A 16799-nucleotide genomic window follows, 5' to 3' on the forward strand; every position below is an offset into this window, starting at 1 on the left:
AAGTTTTTTTGTTTATTTGCTTTTAAAAATAATTTTATTTATCAATTTATTTTTGGCTGTGCTAGGTCTTCGTTGCTGCCTGAGCTTTGCTGTAGTTGTAGTGAGCAGGAGCGACTATCTAGTTGCCTTGGATGGGCTTCTCACTGCAGCGGTTTCTCTTGAAGTGGAGCAGGGCTCTAGAACACAGGCCCAGTTGTCCCGGCCCACAGGCTTAGTCGCTTTGCAGCACGTGGGGTCTTTCTGAATCAAGGATAGAACCCGTGTCTCCTGCATTGGCAGGTCGATTCTCTACCACTGAGCCACCAGGGAAGCCCCTGTTCTTCTTTCCACAGTGACTGCTCAGGGAAAAGAAAACCAGAGCAATCAACATGTGAGATTTACACGTGACCTATGGTGGATTCAACTAGAACAAAGCCCAAGACTTTAGTTTCACAGTTGAGGAAAGCCAGTTCTTTCTCTCCTCTTGGGTATAAGTGATAGATGCATTAAGCCTAATTGCTGTTGGCCACCAGCTTACAACCTGGAGAGAATCTTGTGTAAAGGTGAAGCCAAAACACAGAATAGAGCAGGGTGTAGAAAACCAAAGCATAACAGATCCAGATCCTTGACTGAACCATGTCTGAATCCCACTCCACTGGATTTTTCAGTTCTATAAGTCAATAAACGCTTTGTATTATTTATATCATAAAGTGTAAGGCTTTCTGTTAATTGAAAGATACAGCCATTATATCCCTTTTCACTATTCTCCCTTTATACTTTATATCTCATTTTTCTCATCCATTCCGGTACCTTCTATGATCACATCTATGTGGATGATTCCTCTACACCCCTACCTAACACCTGTCTCCTCACCTCTGATTCCAGCACCAGCTTTTTGCTAGATGGCTGTATGTGAAGCTTTAATCTTAACACGTTAACACCAAATTCATCACCCAACCTCACTTCCCGATATCTGATTATTCGATTGGCTAAGCTTAAGACTTTAGCGTCATCCATAGAGTTCTCTCCTTTACACCCCATAATAGGCAGTCAGCTGCCATGACTTAGCACTTCTGGCTCTGGCTGCTTCCTGACATTCATTACCTCACTCTCAAACTGACTCTCTTCCCGGTTGGTCTCCTTACTTCCTGCATACCCCAGCTTCTGATCACCCTACATACCTTTATCAAAAACATCTTAAACTTCAAAGCAATCAAATATTTTCAATGATTTCCCAATATGTTTTGGATTTAGCCCACCTTTTTTTTGACCAAAATCTAATTCATCCACTTCAGGATCTTTCCATTATCTTTTCGGTCTTATAATCTCTTTACTGTCTCATTGGTGCCCAAGCTACAGCTAAAATCGGTTGTTTTCGATTTTCTCCATATCTTGCTGCCAATGAGATGAATCCCACCAGGACCATCTCCCCTTCATATTTCATCTATCGAAATCCTACTCATCCTTTAAGATTCCTCTTGAAAGAAATCTCAATAAAGTACACTCTGATTTTCCTAAATAGGTATCTCCTTTTTTGAACCCCTCCAACCCATCTCTTTTGTGCCACACATCAGAATAGAAAACTGACCTTTATTTTTGTTTCCCCTAGGCACGGGGCCTTAAAAATAGTAGGTGCTCAATAAATACTCGTTAAATTAACTTGAATCAAGGGCATCCCTGTGAGAACAAGAAACCACAGTAGGGTGATTGAGAAGGAGTCTTTACCTGCATTAGAACCTCTTTTTCCTTTTTTGTATTCCAGCTAGGGATTTATCAAGTCAACAAATACTCATTTAGTGCTAAAGGAAAGTTATGACCAACCTAGATAGCATATTCAAAAGCAGAGACATTACTTTGCCAACAAAGGTTCGTCTAGTCAAGGCTATGGTTTTTCCTGTGGTCATGTATGGATGTGAGAGTTGGACTGTGAAGAAGGCTGAGCGCTGAAGAATTGATGCTTTTGAGCTGTGGTGTTGGAGAAGACTCTTGAGAGTCCCTTGGACTGCAAGGAGATCCAACCAGTCCATTCTGAAGGAGATCAGCCCTGGGATTTCTTTGGAAGGAATGATGCTAAAGCTGAAACTCCAGTACTTTGGCCACCTCATGTGAAGAGTTGACTCATTGGAAAAGACTCTGATGCTGGAAGGGATTGGGGGCAGGAGGAGAAGGGGACGACAGAGGATGAGATGGCTGGATGGCATCACTGACTCGATGGACGTGAGTCTGAGTGAACTCCGGGAGTTGGTGATGGACAGGGAGGCCTGGCATGCTGCGATTCATGGGGTCGCAAAGAGTCGGACACGACTGAGCAACTGATCTGATCTGATGTGCAAGTTAACGCTGGAAACTGAGAGAAGCTAGCTTTGAAATCTTGTACCCTGGGATGACTCGAGCTATGATTCTCAGAGTATAGTCCATATGGACATTCCTGGCAACTGAGGGCTGATAAACCCTCCTACAGTATCAATAGTTAGGGCAGATTCCGAGCTGGAGAACTATTAAGGTTAATGGGAAAAAAAACAATGGACCAAGAGTCCATAGACCTGATCTGGGGCTGGATCTTTCGCTAATTAGCTGTGTCATCTTGCACTAGTCTTCTAAACCTCTCGGGGACTTTAAGACTTCTTTACCTGTGAAACAATAGGGTTAAGCTGCAGTGTTTCTCAAAGTGTGGCCCTCAGAACACTTTCTTCAGATTCACCCAAGTGAATGGCTTTTAAAAATGCAAATCCCTGGACTCAAACCAGCATGTTGAAACTAAATCTTTGGGGTCAGGGCCTAGGGGTCTGCACTGGAAGAAGCTGCCAGGTGATTCTCATTCAACTCAAGTTAAGCACCTCCAGAATTTTTGAATTACAAGGTTCCTCCTATTCTAAAATGTGGGGATGGGACTTCCCTGGTTGTCCAGTGGTTAAGACTTCATCTTCCAATGCAGGGGTTATGGGTTCGATCCCTGGTCTGGGAACTAAGATCCTGCATGTCTTGTGGTCAAAAAATCAAAACATAAAAGCACTATTGTACCAAACTCAATAAAAACTTTAAAAATTGTCCACATCAAAAAAAAAAAAAGTTAAAAAAATAGAAAATAAAATGTGGGGGTTACTGAATTAAGTAATAATCTGAGTTTTTTTTCGGAGATCAGTAGAATGGCCGAGTGAATAATCAAGAAGGCATCTTGCCCTCACAGTGTCTATGAAAGAAAGCTTAGAAAACCCCTATTCTCTGACATGCCAGCCAGGCCACAGCCCTGGGAATATGCTGCAGCTGATGCCTGTCTGCCCACCTGCCTCCTTTCTTATCCCTCCCTCTCTCTCTCCCTTTCTTGTCTTCTTTTTCATTCTTTCCTTTCTTCTCTTTCCTCCTCTCTTCTTGCTCCTCTATCTCCCCTCCCTTTCTTCCTTCTTCTTTCCTTTTCTTTTTCATTTCTTCTAAAATCCCACCAGCACCTGGGTAAACACATCATTAGCAATACATTTATTTGCACTTAATCAATATACTTTTTGTGATGAAGTCTTTCCGGCTCCCTCAATCAGGTATGAGCACTTCCTGCTCAGAACCTCACAGCACTTTGAACCAATCTTAAGCCATTAATCATGTTTTGCCATGCAATATCTCTAGGTGTACTCTATTAGGGAAAAGGCTGTTTTATACACACATCGCCCCTTCTACTACACCCAGCCCGGCGCCTTGCACATGTTGATGATACTTTACACTTATGTGGTGTACATTAGTTTAATAAGTATTTGCACAGACACTAACCAATGGCAGACCCTGAATGGATATTTACTGAATGGACCAATGAACAAACGCCTCTACTTTCCTTACTCTTTTCTTGAGCTTGTCTTATCTCCTGTCCAAGAGGCAGGTTTGCACAGTGACAAGGTCATTGACCTTGGAGTAAGAAGCTTGAGGCTGAAACCTTGTTCTATTGCTTAATAGTTGGGTAGTCTTGGACAATTGTTTAACCTCCTGAACCCTGATTTTATCTGTAAAGTAGAATAATGCCTTATATTCAGGGTTGGTGATGATGAGCTGCAATTACTTGTGAAATAAGTACGTGCCACAATCATGGCACATGGCAGATAATTTAAAAATGCTAGTTAAATGAATTTCTTCCCTTCCCCAACCCTTTTCGTCCATTAGAATGTCTCTTAGGACAAACACTGGCTTTTCTAATTCTTTCTCTCTGGGTTTGTATTCTGTGTCTTGGTGTGCTGCATACAAAGATGTGCAGAATAAATTTTGTGAACTCTTAAAAATAGTCAATGTCACATATGGAAAGCACTCAAACTAGAAATGAGCAGACTGTATTGTCAAGATTTTTTGTTGCGAGGTCTGTAAGCCCAACTCAAACAATCTTAAGGGAAAAAAATTTTTTTTATTGACTCCCATAATTAGGAAGTTCCGAAGGGCATCTGACTTTAAGCATAGCTGTATCCAGGGGTTAAAATACTGAAATCGGGATTCTGTCTTTTTCTTCAGCTTCGGACCCTGCTTCAATGGCTTCATTCTCAGGCAGGATCTCTGCAGTTGGTGGGAAGGATGACTACTGGCTTGCAAAGCTGAAAGGGAGAGAGGCCCTTTTTATCTGCGTGAAGCTTACAGATCTCCTGGAAGGATTCTCACTCACTCTGGTTGGGTCCTATTTCCACATCTGGACCAGTCAGTGAGTTCAAAGCTTCAGGATAATGGTTGGCTCAGCCTGGGTCACACGCCAACTCCTGTGGTCCCTGGGGAAGGACACAGTGATTGACAGTCCCTCGGACCACAGGAATGAGGGAGAGGTAATGCCTCCAAAAGAGGGGCTGTCAGCAGACAAGACCAACTCGTTCAGCACACAAGTAGAAAATACACCATTTTCCCACAGGATGCCTTGTGCTCAAGACCGCCTACTTTGTGTCATTTAAAGGACCTGGCTTCATTTACTCATTAATTTATTCATTCACTGTTATTGAGGAAAACATAATCATTTTGAGAGTGTCCTAATCCCCAGGCTCAGTGCCAAGGGGAGAGGTAAAGCAGGGATGAAGGCAAACACGGGTTTCCTCGGATGGAGCTTTGAACCTCTCCCTGAGTGGGCTGTCACAGTTCCTCAAGCTTCTCTGCTAACTGTGACCCTTGGGTTCCAGTTCTGATTTTCAGAACTGGGTTACAGTGTTTTAACTGGGAGGGGAATCGCTTTATCCGGTTATCACCCTCTTAGCACAGTCAGTTTGCTGGCTGGACCGGCCTCTCTTGGCAGAGGTCATGGAATGAGAGGCTCTAGGATGAAGGATGAAAGAACGTGTACTCAGTTCCGAAGAGCAGGCTTTTTTGTTTGTTTTCTTTCTGTTTGTTTTTGTACTATACAGTTTGTTTTTGTTTTTATTTTTTTTAGCTGCACTGTGAGGCATGTAGAATCTTACTTCTCTGACCAAGGATTAAACCTGCATTGGGAGCACAGATTCTTAACCATTGGACCACCAGGGAAGGCCCTGTTTTTGTAATAAAAAGTTTTTTAATTGTGGTAAAATATATAAGCTTCCCCAGTGGCTCAGTGGTAAAGAATCTGCCTGCCAGTACAGGAGCTATGAGAGACATGGGTTTGATCCCTGAGTCAGGAAGACCCCCTGGAGGAGGAAATGGCAACCCACTCCAGTATTCTTGCCTGGGAAATCCCTTGGACAGAGGAACCTGGTGGGCTACAGTCCATAGGGTTGCAGAGTCGGACTTGAGTGAGCATGCTTGCCCATACAAAATATATAAGCATAAACTTTATCATTTTAACTATTTTTAAGTATAAATTTCAGCTAGAAGGGATAGGCTACCCACCCCAGTATTCTTGGGCTTCCCTCGTGTCTCAGCTAGTAAAGAATCTGCCTGCAGTCCAAGAGACCTGGGTTCAATCCCTGGGTTGGGAAGATCTCCTGAAGAAGGGAAAGGCTACCCACTTCAGTATTCTGGCCTGGAGAATTCCATGGACTAGAGTCCATGAGGTCGCAAAGAATCGGACACGACTGAGAGATTTACACTTTCACTTTCATCTATAAGCACACATATTCTTGTGAAACCAATATCCAGAACTTTTTTCTTGCAAAACTGAAACCCTGTACTCATTAAACAACAACTCTGCATTGTCCCCTCCCCCAGCCCTAGGCAGCCACCATTCTACTTTGGCTTTGTGAATTTAACCAGTCTAAGTGAGTGAAAAGTGAAGTCACTCAGTCATGTCCGACTCGTTGCGACCCCATGGACTGTAGCCTACCAGGCTCCTCTGTACATGGGGTTTTCCAGGCAAGAGTACTGGTCTCTAGGCCAGAATACTGGAGTGGGTAGCTGTTCCCTTCTCCAGGAGATCTTCCCAACCCAGGGATCGAAGCCAGGCCTCCTGCATTGCAGGCGGACTCTTTACCAGCTGAGCCACCAGGGAAGCCCAACAGTACTGGAGTGGGCAGCCTATTCCTTCTCCAGCGGATCTTCCTGGCTCAGGAATTGAACTGGGGTCCCCTGCATTGCAGGCAGATTCTTTACCAACTGAGCTATCAGGGAGGCCCTAACCACTCTAAGTACCTCGTAAAATGGAATCATACAGCTTTTGTCCTTTTGCGACTGGCTTATTTCACTTAGCACTATGTCCTCAAGGTTCACCCATGCTGTATCACGTATCCAATTTTTATCCCTTTCTAAGGCTGAATAATACCAGGTTGTACATCTACACATTTTGTTTATCCCTTCATCCATCGATGAACACTGCGGTGCTTCCACCTTTTGTAAATAATGCATCTACAGACATGGTGGGGAAGATCAGTTTTGACGGCAGGAGCCCAAGTGTTCTGGAGCTTAGTAAAGGTAGGGCCCAAGAACCCTACATGGACGAGCCTTGCGTTTGAAGGGGCAGTGTGAGCATTCAGAGGGCCCTCTTCTGGGGTGGGCTGGGGTGAGAGGAAGGGACAGTCTCCTGGGCCTGAGGTGGTGTGTCCATGTTTGAAAGAGAGGGTCCAGAAGGAAGGGAAATGCCAGACTTTATCTTCCTCATACTTTGTCCAGCCCAGACCCTGATTGTACACTTTGTTGATCAAACTTTGGAACTCTTATTAGGTCACTGGAGGTGACTTACAAACTACAACATTGTACAAATTGCTTTAGGAGTGGTCTTTACTCATTCTTCAAGACTCACCTTCACCGAGCCTTCTCTCAAGGCACCCCCAGCAGCTACGAGCAGCTCACCAGAAGAGTTCGGCCCCCCTCCTCTGCCATCACCTAGCCCCAACTTCACTTTTCTTTGCCAGTATTGCCTATATCAAACATGGTAATTTGTCCATGTTTCAGCTGTCTATACCAAACTGAGATTTGAAGCCAGCCTGGTACCAAGTGCCCAGTTCTGTTCCTGGCACTTAAGAAGTAGCTGTTCAATCTGGCTTTGTTTGAAGGTGAAAAAGGAGGGTCACATTGATTAAATAGGGTTTGCTCAGTGATGCCCAGCGTCAGTGGACTGTTAGCTGGAGGCTGAGCCGAATAGAAGTAGAGGGTCTAGGGGACTTTGAAATGGCCACTGAAGACAAGGGAATTGCTTGTTGGAACTAGGCACAGGTTTCATGGCGCAATAGATCAATAGTGTTCCTTCTAGGGAAACAAACAGGATCAATGCTGGCTGCCCCAGGTCTCTGAGCAGATCTGAAAGCCACAGAGCCCACGGATGGAGGCTCCATGCTGGTCTTGCAGACTACGACAGCGTGTACCCATTTGGCAGACTGAACGACACTATATTGAATTTCACACCTGTGATTGTATCCCAGGTCACCAAAAGCCCAATATATAAAGTGACAGCAACAGAGGAACACACGATCGAAGGGTTGAAAGCATCCTTCAACGCTGGGGCTGGCATTCTTGCTCTGTTCCCTACTCCTCTACCCACAACAGACATTGCCATTGGCATCCACACACTTGTTTGCCAGGCAGAGATGCAACCTCAAAATGTTCTCACCAGTGTTTCAGGCAGCTACTGCCAACAGTTCATGGCTGGGACTTAACGTGAATGTTTTTTGCCTTTCCAATCTAACCCAATCTAACATCATTCCAGTAGGACTCCTTTGCATGGCTTTCTAGACGGCTGCTTCAGAGGCTTTTCAGCCTGTTTAGTTGTTGAACTCCAATCCAATTAAAACACATTGTGTTGCTTCTACAGGAAAGGCCTGGGGCTGGGTGCTGGGAGAGTGTTTAGAAGGACAGAAGTCTGCCTCGCTCTAATTTTGTCACTTGGTCCTATACCTGCCTTCTGGACAACCCCAGTAAGGCTGTCCCCACATCCTATGACATTTCTTTCACTATTTGAAGAGGCTGTCATGCCTCCATCCTACTGCCCCCATCCCACCTTAGTCTTTATTTTTACTAGAGGAAATCTTCTAAGTGCTTCTAGTCATTTCTTACAGCATTTGGTTTTTCAGATCCCTCACTCTCTGGTTAGCCTCCCACGGTCATGCTCCAATTTGCCTATATTCCTCTTAAATTGTGGTGTCCAGATACACATAGCACTTCATTTGTCATCTAACTAAATCAGAGCACAAGCCAACATGGATGGGTGAAAAGGGGTTCACCAATTGACAAGGCTTATCAAGGCACGAACCCCTGTGAAAGTGTGACCACGACTTATTTGGGGTAGATCATGCAAACTCTTGGACCAAATCCTTTATTTTTTATGACTTAACCGTCATTGTTAGAATTACAAAAGCTCAGAGCTCCACAAATTCTTAAAAGTCACAATCACCCATCTTATGATGAAATCACCAGGCTACCACATTCCCTGCAAAAGATGGGAGGTCTTGAGCATCTTCTCTAATGGGGAATTTTATTTTTGAAGGCAGACCTTTCAGTTTTATGACTTCCCTGTTCAAAAGTTTCTCCTTTTCAGTGAAACCGTCCTGATTGTAATGCTAGTCATTTTTCAGGGTTATTGAGCATTTCATTTGCTCAGTACAGTCCTAGGCATTGTGTGTGCAGGGCCACATGTGTGCCGGGGAACATGAGCACTCCACAGGGGTAATTGAGGTGGAAGGACAAGGACAAATAACCTCCGATTTTTGTCTCCTGGGAAATTATAGTCTGGTGGGGAAACACCCCAAAGAGTAAAACAAATACTATCATTGGGACACGGGCTAAATGGTTAAATGGTATGCAAATACAGAGGGAAAGGTAGTTACTTCCAGTGAGGAGAATGCAGATTATTCTGTGTCTATATGGCAGCCAGTTCTCTCTATAGAACAAAATCAGATCACGTTAAGTAATGTGCTCAAAACCTGCTCAAAACCCTCCAAGTTTCCCAACACACCTAGAAATGGACCCGAGGTCCTCACAGTGGCCTATGGAATTGTGTGTGGCCTGGCACTGGCCACCTCTCTTCGCCCACATAAACACATACTTTTCCACTTTGGTCACACAGGCCATCTTGCTGTACTTGAACTTGCTAGTTGCTATCTTAGGGCTTCAATACCGGGTGTTCCCTCTCATGGGTCTCCTCATGGGTCTCCCCATGGCTTGATCCCTCACTAACACAGTCTCAGCCCCATCGTCACTTGCACAGCAAGACCTTTCCATTCTCCTCTCCTGCCGTCTTTACTTAATGACATTTATAACTACCTGAAATTATCTTTATATTTATTACCGACAGTCTCCCAGTAGAACATAAACTCTACAAAGGCATGGATTTTATCTGTTTTGTTCCTGTTATCTTCTCAGTGCCAAGAATAGGGCCTGGCACACAACAGGTACCAGGTAAATCTGTGTGAAGTGAGCGAACGAGTTAATCCTGAAGACCTATTTTAGCAGTCATTCTTAGTAACAGCCAGTGTTCTTGCCTATTGATTCTCAAAACAAGTCCCATATTTTTGAAAGGGGCCCAAAAGGTTTCTCACTTGAAATTCTGTGGCATTTCCTAATTTTTAAGATTTCTCAAAGATTTAGACGGTGGTTCTCAGATTTGCAAATTCTTTCAGCTGTCTGGGAGATTTTCCTCCCAGGCTTAGGGACCTAGACAAATTGCATGCACAAAGAACGCACATCTAGCATGAAGGTTACATTCTCAAGTCAGCATAGAAAGCGAAAAGTGACATATTGGAACTTTCCTTGAATATCGTTAGCACTGCAGCAAATCACTGATTCTGTAGCTGTGCACCCAAGGAATTGGCTTGTTTGCATTAAAAGCCCAGTAGTATGAAAAACATGGATCTCTGACTACCTGAATCTCTCTCAGCCCCTTGGATGCTTTGCTTATAAGAGGTATTTGGGAACTGAGTCTAGTGAGTGTTGGAGCCAGACTGTCTAATTTTGAATCCTGGCCCCACCACTTGCTATGTGACCACAGGCAAGTTACTCAACCTGTCTATGCACCAGTTTCTTTATCTGCAAAGTGGGGGTAATAACAGTGCATACCTGCCTCATAGGGTTACATTGAGGACCAGATACATTAACGCATATGAGGTCTTTAGATGAGCACCTGGCACATAGTACTACAATCGATGTTAGTGATTATTTTATTATCTCCCATCGCATGTTCATACTGGGGCATACGCTTAGTAGGTGGAAAGGCAAGCAGAATGTGCTAGACTAAATTGCACTCTTGCTAGTTCTCTCTCCCTTTCTTTGTCTCTGTTTCTCTCTTTCCGAAAATGCCAATAATTGAATTTCTATGATGTGCCCTCGCTGTAAATTGCTTAGGCACTTTCCTTCTGCGGGAATTCTATATTTTTAGATTGATCATCATACCGTTCTAGTTTGAACACCTTTGTAAAGACTGGAGAAGGTGAGAAAAAACAAATGTGGACTAGTTTGACCTCCTTGTCTCTATCACCTGAATATTCCCACACTTTCTGCCAACAGTGGCCTTCATTCTCTTAATGTTCTCTTGCCAGCATGGCTATTGAGTCCCTTTGGCTGCTTTTAGCTTTTCCTAGAGCATTGGGATCCTTCTCTAGCTTAGTTTTTGGACATTATTCTCACAGATTCATGTGTCTCCCTTTCTTTTAGCATTGAGAAAGTAAAAAAAAAATCAGAAACACCACTGCAGAAAATTCATTAAAAATAGCAAGCCTGTCTTTTTTTTTTTTTTTTTTGGTTTTCCATTTTTGTTTTTGTTTTTAATGTGAAGAACAGAAAAGAGAGTAGCCTGAGGAGCTGGCATGAGGAGAAAGAACCATTTGCTGCTGCATACACAGAAGGTGCTGTTCGGCGTGTGATGGACCCCTTGAGGCCAGAGCCGCAGGATCATGCAAGGCTCTTGGGGCACTCCTACCAGGCATGCAAGCAAGTTTTGACCATATCTGGAAAGTTCAGTTATTACTGTTGTTCAGTGGCTAAGTCTCTTTAGACTCTTTATGACCCCATGGACTGCAGTATGCCAGGCTTCCCTGTCCTTCATTATTTCCTGGAATTTGCTCAAACTCATGTCCCTTGAGTCAGTGATGCCATCCCACCATCTCGTCCTCAGTTATTACAGGTATTTTCTTTCCTTCCAAGCCCTGGGACAGGATTCCTTGGTCCTGGGCTGGTCCTGAGAATAACAAGGAAACTCACGAGGGCCAGATATTATTATTAATATCATCCTGTGGCCCAGAGCTTGACTCATTCACTCATTCAACAAATACTTACTGAGTACTTATGTACCAGGCATGAAGCAAAACACTGAGGGTGAAAAATGAAGTAGACACAGTCTCTTCCCTCAGGTTATATCTAGTGAGAAAGAGAAGCACTAACATAATGTCCTTACGCAGGGTGAGTGCAGTGTGTCAGGTCAGCTGCCACCCAAACCATCCCAGGCAGCAATCTCAGGAAACACCCATGGAGGAGTTGAAGCTGAAACAGGGAAGAAAAGGAAGCCAATACCAGGTGTGTTAATGAACAGGTTTCTGCTGTGGGTAACAGGGGCTCAGTTCCAGGGAGGATGTCTCAGAGCTAGTGCAGAAACTGTCTCAGTGTTGCCCCCTCTGAGGGTGAGGATCTGAGGTACTGGCCCACCGACTCCCACCCTCTCGTCTGCCCTGGCCTCTGATTAGGTACATGCGTGGCTATCGGCAGAAAGCCATGTGTGTGTAGAAATGATGGCGCCAAGTCTATGTGGGCAGAGCACTGACCATGTCTGCTGCATGCATTTATAGGAACCAGCCCAGAACCCCCCACGGATGCCCCAGGGAGGAGCTTCCAGCTCAATCTGGTGAGATATAAGAAGTCTTCCTGGAAGAGGTGACAGTTGAGCAGTGCCCTAAAGAAGCCTTACTCCAGAGCTATTCAGCAGTGTCTGGGGCAGAGTCCTTGCTGTCTGGTCACACTAAAGATTTTGCATTGAGATGTCTGGCTAAGACGAACAAAAGACAAAAGTGCTGCTTATCATTCTGCTTGTGGGGTTTGGGAGGTTGAGAGCAGGGCAAGAACTCAGATGGCTGACCCCCTCATAGTGCTGTCCTTTTCAGAACTGAGTCAGGAGAGTCAGAACAGCAAGCAGTGAGCCTGTGTCTGCTCTGTAAAGAGAGCCTGCGGACGTTTCTGGGTTTGCCCCAAACCTACCCTGGGTTTCTGTCTATTTGTGGATTAGGTGCTTCCTCAGAACATCCTCCCAGAGCGGTCACCCCGCGCTGTGCCCAGCCCCCAGATGCTCGCTGCACTCACTCCTTCATCAGCACCACCTCCCGATTAGACCAAGGATGTGGCAATCGGGCTGCCCAGAATTGCTCTCCCCACCTTCAGTTGCCCTGAGCAGAGTTCAGATTGCACATTTCCCGACACTCAGAGAGACCCATTAATATTTAGCATGTTATATTTCCAAAGCACTTTACTAACACGAATTGATCTTTTCGGCACCCCCTTGTGAGATAGTTCAGTACTGCTAGCCCTACTGGGGACATCAGGCTTTGCGAAGATAAGCTACTTAGGCGAGGGCCACGGCTGGGAAGGGATGGATCCAGATTAGAACCAAAGGTCGATGAGACCCGTTGTATGAGCCTCCAGACAGAACTCCAGAGTGGGCCCAGTGCCCCCTCCCTGACCAGGACATATTGGAACAAATCCAGCCTTCTGAAGTTTTAAATAGAATGAGCTTGTCATCCTTAAGATTGGACTGTTACAGACAGTTGGACTGTTACAAACCAGCTATTGTTTAGAGAGTGCTTTCTTCGTGCCAAGTGCTGGGTGCTTTACATAGAATGTATCATTTAGTTCTTATAACCCTTGCCCACCTCTGCAATGTTGTTACTACTATTATTTTGTACACCAGAAAACAGGCACTGAAAGATAAAGTAACTTACTTAAAGTTGAACAGGAATTGGTTAGAGCCAGGATTTAAACCCAAGCTACTCAGCTTCAGAGACTTTGAACCATTTTGAACCAGGTTAAAGGTGGATAGAGGTACCAAGTCAAGTGGAATTACTCTTGAAGTTCTGCCTACTTCCAGGCAATTCATCATATGCCTTGCAAGATTCTTTCTGGAGGTAAAGGAATTAGGTAGGGGTGAGGGGCTGTCTGCGAAAGGGTTCTTGAGAAATGAGAGTGTAAACAAAAGTTGGTGGTTACTTGATTTCCTCTGGCTTTTACTCTTGGCTCCTCATTCCCAGCCCTGCTTAAAAGAACAGAGAGAGGACTAGTTTATCCAATAAACAAGTGTGGGGCCCACGTGCCGTGCGTTGTGTTCTGGTGGGGCTGAGACACACATAAGTCATTATGACTTGGTCGGGAGCACTATAACCATAGAGTATGAGAGCTCACGGGAAGGAGGAGGCGGAAGTGACTTGCTAGCCTGGGGAAGTTGGGGAAATTTCTCGGCGGTGCCATGAGTTAAGTCCTGGTGGAGATGGAGGAAGGAGAGCAAGGGCATTCCAGGCAAAGGGAATAGCACGTACAAAGGAAAGGAGTTGTGAAATAACATGGCAGTGTGGAGCGTAACAAGTTCTGTTTATGTGGAAACAGGCTGCTTGCATTCTTGAGTTCAGTGAGGGGCCACTGCCCTAGATAAGGGGCTGGGTTACCAATTCTAGACTATCCCTGAGAACGTAACCCCTTGTGACATGTTGAGCCAAATTCTTGATATTCTATTGCTGAGGAAAAAAGATGATTGTTTAAATTTAGCAAGTTCTGCTGTGTGCAAGGCACGGTGCTGGGTGCTGTGGATAAGGAATCGTAACTGAGCGCTGTGGAGCCGTGGGAAAGAGTCTGGGACTGGGGATTGTGTGCCGGGAAGGAAACTTTGTAAAAGTGCCCCTACTACTCTTCTAAGGGAAAAGAATTAATGTTGCAATTTAAAAAATCTGTTTATTCCCTAGTCATCCCTGTCCCTTAAGAGCAAAACCCTGTGTAATGTATACACCCCCTTTCCTTGTTGTCACTTTATAATTTACCAAACCATTTCCCATCCACTGTATGACTTAATCCTCATGATAACCCAGTGAAACAGGTGGCCTTGGTGGGTCTCCATTTTACAGATGATGAAACTGAGGTTTAGTGAATAGTCAAGATTATGTTTTATAGCAATAGAAAGTTTCCCCACAGTGGTCTCAAATTTGTCCCATTACGCACACTGCCTTGCCTTCTAAATCAGTGCTTAACTACAGCTTCTGTGCTATGTGCACCAGGGGCTCCCAGTGGCCCCCTGGGGTGGGAGGTGTCTTGCTGCACATCTGGAGGTAGGTATTGAGAATGTTAAAACCAAGGCATGGATGCTGCTGTATTGGAACTCAAAGCCCAGCTCTAAATAGTTGACTCAGTCGGAGCTGAGCCAGGAAATTCTAAGCGGCAGACGTTATTAGAATATTTTCTCAGTTATAGCTCGAAGGAGTCAAGTTGTCCTCAGATCAAGATGAATATGGACATAATATCACCTAGCCCTTTCCTCTACGAAGCTTTGTGGTGTTGGATATTTTAGCCAGACAAGCCTTGAGGTCAAGAGGTGGATAGATTAGACTTGGTGCAGGAAAGCTAATTGCGTATACGTGTGTGTGTGTGTGTGAGAGAGAGAGAGACAGACAGACAGAGAGAGATTGAGTGTGTGTGTGTGTGTGTGTGTGTGTTGGAGGTACCAACACAGCTCACAGTTGGATAAGAGCATCAGATGTGTGACCTCACTGTCCAGAGAGTCAACCAAAACAATAGTTACTGCCATGCCCTTTTAAAGGTGGTTTCAATTAGAGTTGGGAGAGTTTTCTGGGCTCCTATCTTAGGTGTGGAGTCTGAGGTCATTGCTGCTCATCAGAGTCCTCGATCCTATTTTCCTCATGAATTAAATAGGAGTTCTCCCAGTTGATATTTTGCCCTCCTATTGTCCTAAAAAGTCTTATTTTTCCTCCAGTTGATACCTAAGACAGATAAAATTCTAGATAATAACACTTACTGATGCTAGTCATGAGGGAAGGATCCAAGTACCCAAAAGCCCAATAAAATCTGGATCTTTCTGCATTTATTGATGAAGGTCACTAAAGGAAAGAATTCTTAAGTTAGGGGGCACCAATAAAGGCTCACATTTCCAAGGGGCAGGTTCATTTAGTCCCTCTCTCCTGATAACTTTTCCTCCTCCATCTTCCATGTCATCTAGGTAATTATGGTATTATATTAGGAGGATATTAAAATTCCAAGGAGTTGTGAAATGTCCCCCACCAGAGTTCTCTTATATATGCCTTGTTCAAATTGTCCGTTTTGAAACTAGGCTGGAGATGATCAAGCCCAAATCATTGAACAGCGAGGCAACATGGAATCTCTAAAAGTCTGAGGACCAGATATCCTCTATTAATAGTTACCCGAGGACTCTGAAGGGTCTGAAAGAGGGGAGCTGGCATCAGGAACATTTGAGTTAGAGGCAGTGTAACTTAGTCCAGACTTGAGAGTCAGATTGCCTTGGCTCAAATCTCAGGTTTGTCAGTTATTAGCTGCACAGCCTTGGGCTCCCTCCACTGTGAAATGATGGTAACAATAGATTGTACCTTGTAGGGTTGTGTGAAGACTGACTTAGATCAGGTACATCAAGGGCTTAGCACAGCTCCTGCACACAATATGCATTTGTTAAATGTTAAACGCTATTATTTATTAAAGGGAGAATTCTTTTCCTGTTCTAGGGTGTTTCTTTCCTTCCTTATGTCCTTGACCCCCTACCCTCTGGTTTATATTTCTAAAGCCAGCTGCTTAAATATCCCCTCCTCTTTTGGTCAGGGATACAAAGAAAAAACAGCTTGCGCATGGGAGTACTTTCTTCTGTATTACTTATAGCATCACCTCAAACCAATATACACAGTTCATTTTAATCCAAGAGCTAAGGGCCCTTTAAACCAGCCATTCCTTATTTATTCGGTTAAAAAAAAATCAAGGTCCTTTGGTTTCATGTTCCTTTATTGTATTTTGTAAGGCACATATTGGATACTATGTAAATGCGAAATACTCTAACAATAGTAACTGAGACAGATGAGAAACTCAAGGAAGCAAAGTCACCATTTTGAGCTCAGCTCTTTATTGATGGGCTGAGTGATTTGGGAGCGACAATGTGGCTCCAAAGTTAAAGAGCCCCCAGGGATTCAGAGGGCAAAGGCTTGAGGCGCAGTCACGGCAGCAGTGATGGTGACCCCAGGCAGGCAGCTTCTTCCCCCGCAGACCTCAAATTCTCCCCATCAATACTAGGATTAATGCCACAGAACAGTCTCCCAGGGATGTGAAGCCAGGGCTGCCATATGTGGTTGTACAGGCTGTGTACTGCACACGGGTGCCAGCTGAGGGGGTAAGTGGGAGCTGAAACATAGCTCATACTCATCAATCTATGCTCCCTGGTGATGGACAGCGTCCACATGGGGGAAGGGACCCTTCTTTCTAATTTGCATAAAAGT

This window comes from Bos indicus, chromosome 26 (genome assembly GCF_029378745.1).
Source record: "Bos indicus isolate NIAB-ARS_2022 breed Sahiwal x Tharparkar chromosome 26, NIAB-ARS_B.indTharparkar_mat_pri_1.0, whole genome shotgun sequence".
In the NCBI taxonomy this organism is placed as follows: Eukaryota; Metazoa; Chordata; class Mammalia; order Artiodactyla; family Bovidae; genus Bos; species Bos indicus.